Source organism: Phyllostomus hastatus, unplaced genomic scaffold (genome assembly GCF_019186645.2).
Source record: "Phyllostomus hastatus isolate PE091 unplaced genomic scaffold, TTU_PhHast_1.1 phas_contig_196, whole genome shotgun sequence".
In the NCBI taxonomy this organism is placed as follows: Eukaryota; Metazoa; Chordata; class Mammalia; order Chiroptera; family Phyllostomidae; genus Phyllostomus; species Phyllostomus hastatus.
In genome coordinates this window covers 38,118,503-38,122,724 of record NW_025333709.1, presented here as the reverse complement: position 1 = coordinate 38,122,724, position 4,222 = coordinate 38,118,503, and the positions used below count along the sequence as shown (strand labels likewise).

Genomic DNA, 4,222 nt, shown 5'->3' with positions numbered 1-4,222 from the left:
TATATCATTTTGAAGATGTAATCTCTAATATCTCTTAATAACAAAATTATATATTTATGTTAAATTAGATTAATTGATGTCTATTCTTGAGATACCTAAGTAAGATAAAATACTGAAATATAAGCCTTATTTTTCAGGTTCTGTGTATTTGGGTTTGTTTAGAAATGTGTCCACTTTTGACCAAATTAAGAAGTTATATTATAAGGACATAAATGGCTATAAAAATTCAGAAAATGTATATTCCTAAGCTTTATTACAAAATTCTGGTCTATAACAGATAGTTCACAATAACCCTTTTCATAGTTTTCTCTGTGAAATAAATGTTAACGTAGTGAAATATATAATCGATATGTTAATGAGATGCTACTAGAAGAATAGTAGCAGAGAAAAACAAGTTTCTATACAAGGCAAAGAAAAACAATTTTTTAAGGGAAAAGAGGGTAGGTTTGTCCCAATATACACTATTTAGCTGTTCTACTTGAGAAAGAGGGAAGTGTAGGAGGAAACCTGAATGAGTATAGAAGGCTGTAAATTTCCATGAAGAAACAATTTTATTTGTTGTGTTCAGAGCTATCAAAGCTTTTATGGATTTATTTACAAGAATTTTTTGGAAAGTGCTTTTGTGTAAATTAGTATATTGATGCAAAAGAAATTTTCTTGAATTGTTGGTCCACTCTTAATAAGAGGTCATAAAGGTATGTCGTTACCTTCTGAACAATCTGCCTGGAAGGGAAAAAATTGGTATCATCAAAATTGTTTTTGTGCTTTATTTTTGACTTTATCATGACCTTAATTACATAAGAAAATAAGCTCTTCTCACTTTGTGCTATGACTCTTTACAGTCTTCTTTTGTATATTTAAAAATCTTTTATTTTCACTGATTTTCAAATGACTTCATTCTGCATGTTACAAAACAAGCAAATTTTCTTGCAGTTTCAATAGTTTTAGTTAACTTTCATCAGATCTTTTGCCTTTGAAAATTATCAGCACTAAGTTAATCATGACTATTTTAAAGTCTTGTGTTCACTCTACATAGTTTTTGTTTTATGCTTCCTTGAAAATACTTGCAAATCAGCTACAGAGCAGAATGCTTTGGGTTCAAAAAAAAGACTGTCTTAGAGATCCTCAGAAAATGACTTTCCCAAGTACCCTCGGGCATAGATTTTACATGGCGTTGTTTAAATAACTTTGGACTGAGATCATACTATTGGACTGAGTCAGAATTTTTGGAATTCTAGTGTAGAAGTAGATGTGTTCATGACACTGTTAATCTCAAACAATCAGAAAAAGAACCAATTACATAGGAATGAATGAAATGATGAAGAATGATTATGGTTTTTTGCTTGGAGTATTGCTGATAGTTTAGTATCTTATTTTGTACATACAAAGAATTGTACCTAGCTTACAGATCTCCCAGACTTGCAGTTCAATAAGGAAGTACATTTCCTTGCAGGCATAGGAAACAGCATATGTTATGGACATTCAGAAGAGAAAAAATCATCCAAATTTCACTGCAGGTGAAATCTGATGATAAGTTCTTGACTTGGCTTCCAAGTTTCAAGATATTCTTTAGTGACATTATTTTGACAAATGAGAAATGACTACAGGGAGAAATTTTGTATTTTAAAGGAAAACTATTATTCAGTCATACAGATTACCATATTCTTTTTTTTTTTTTTTTAAGATTTTATTTACTTATTTTTAGAGAGGGAAGGGAGGGAGATAGAGAGAGAGAGAGAGAGAAACATCAATGTGCGGTTGCTGGGGGTTATGGCCTGCAACCCAGGCATGTACCCTGGCTGGGAATCCAACCTGGACACTTTGGTTCCCAGCCCGCGCTCAATCCACTAAGCTATGCCAGCCAGGCCTAGATTACCATATTCTGATCATTGTTTCTTATGTATCCAAAATGTGTTTATTGGGATTTTGATTCAGATGCTTTTAATGCTGCTTCATTCTGAAGCAGCATCCTTCTTTAAGCCTTGCTTTCTCTCATGGAGGCTGACAGAGGACAGTGGAACAGCCAACACACAAAACTAGTGTTTGTTCATGGGAGAAGATGGCAGTAATTTTATAGCATCCTGGGCATTTCACACCCATGAAGTAGGAGTTGGGGATCTGCACCACACTTTTGTCTTGTGTTTCCTCCTCTAGAGATGGATAAAGGAGGAGGACCTTAGGGCAAGGCATGTTGTCATGGGGAGATCATCACCACCAGAAAGGCTATTCTGATTGTATTAATTGTTGTGAGCTATCTTGCATTGCTTTGAAAATTATAAGCATTTGATGGACATAAAAATTAGTTTTGTTATCTACATGTAAATTAGACTAGATCTTTTCATGTGGCATACACTGTCAACCCTTATAATGTTTTGACTCTTTTCAGTTACCTTTAATATCTGTTTATACCTCAACTAATGTTTCCAACTGTCCTTTTCCTTCCTAACTTGATATTATAAATAGCTAAAATCTGACTGACTAAATTTTTATCTGAACTCTAGATTGCCATGTAGCAGGCCATTTCCCTCAACATCTGAAGAAGCGCTGTGAACTAAATTCAGGAGACTTGACGATTGATGCATGGGTCAGATTTATCCCTGGACAATCTGCCATCTGGATCATCAGGAAGTCCAATAAAATGTTAGGGTCATGCATGATCTCAGAGAAGAGATAACTGAACAACATCACCAGGAACATCAACATATTATTAGCATTAAAAAACAAAAAAACTATGGTACATTTACACAATGGAATACTACTCAGCAGAAAGGAAGGAGTTCCTACCCTTCACATCAGCATGGATGGAACTGAAGAGCATTATGCTAAGAGAAATAAGCCAGGTGGTGAAAGGCAAATACCACATAATCTCACCTATTGGAATTTAATCAACGGAATAAGCAAACATGCAAAATATAACCAGAGACATTAAAATAAAGAACAAACTTACAGTAACCAGAGAGGAAGGGGGAAGGGATAATGACGGAAAATAAAGGAAGGGCCATCAAGTAACATGTATAAAGGACACATGGACAAAGCCAAAGGGGGTAAGTTCAAAGGTGGGAGGCAGGGATGGATAGAGTAGGTGGGTGTGGTGGGGTAAAAATGGAGTCAACTGTACTTGAATAACAATACAAAAATTATTTAAAAATTTTAAAAGAAATATAACAGTTCATGCTGTAAAACTGAAAGATTTTTACCCATCAATCTCTTCAAATTTCCTGTCTTGGATCCTTTCCAGGGTTCAACTTCTGTATCTATACTTTAATACAACCTTTTACATGAATATCCCTCTTTTTCATTTTAAACATTCCTGTTTTAAGATGCTTGAACCTAACACAACTGACTTTTGCCAAAACGTCTCAACAGATGTTTTAACTAACTATGAAGAACAATGGCAACAAAAGTCCTAGGGACTTTAGTTCTTAGAACCTGCTTTGCCTACGCTGGATCATTTTGTGTTCTGTAAAACAACTTACTGCAAAGAACACTCTTTCACATATGACTTAGGTCAGAATCCAGGATGCCCCCCACCTGATTAACTATGACAAAGCTAGACTCAGACCAAATTCCAACTCTTTGTCTAATCCATAATTATGTGAACTATATGTACTCACTGACCAAGCTGGAAAACATGCCTGTTAAGTTTACTTGAGTAAATTTTAGTTCAGTTTCTTTCCTCCATTCAAAACATACTGCATTGAACCTGACCCATGCCTACCCTGATCCAGCACTGGAATGTAGGCTAATCTTTTAACAGCCCCTCTGAAGAATCAAGAATGAGTGGATCTCAAGAAAAAATATTTTTCATTAACAATCTGATCACACCACCACTCATTCCCCTCTCTTCATTCAGTTCTTTTTAGTCTTGTTACTCATCTTTGTTTAATTTGTTTCTTCTGCCTGACGTTGGAGACTTGTACATTGCATGGTCAGAGGGTTTTCTCTATTGCAAGAATCTCCCTCTCCCTATTGCAGCAGTACCCTACCTTCTATTTCAATAGTTTTTTAATAAAGCTTCTTTTTGCCTAAGCTTAAATCTTTTTTTTTCATTCTACCATTCTGTAACATCTAGAAAAGTCTTTTTTCCCTTCTAAATAAAGTAGATCAGTGAAGAATATTTTCTTACCTAGAATTCATTAGTAAAAGTAAATGATATAAATGTACCTTTCTAATTTTACATAATAGTGTTAAACTATAAATTAAAAGTCAGGCTTAATTAATT

At 34.5% G+C, this 4,222-nt stretch overlaps 1 pseudogene; it reads right to left on the bottom strand.

Annotated features, from left to right (window-relative positions):
• Nucleotides 1-1,941: 1,941 nt before the first annotated feature.
• LOC123815828 lies at nt 1,942-3,282 on the bottom strand (annotated as a pseudogene).
• Nucleotides 3,283-4,222: the final 940 nt, after the last annotated feature.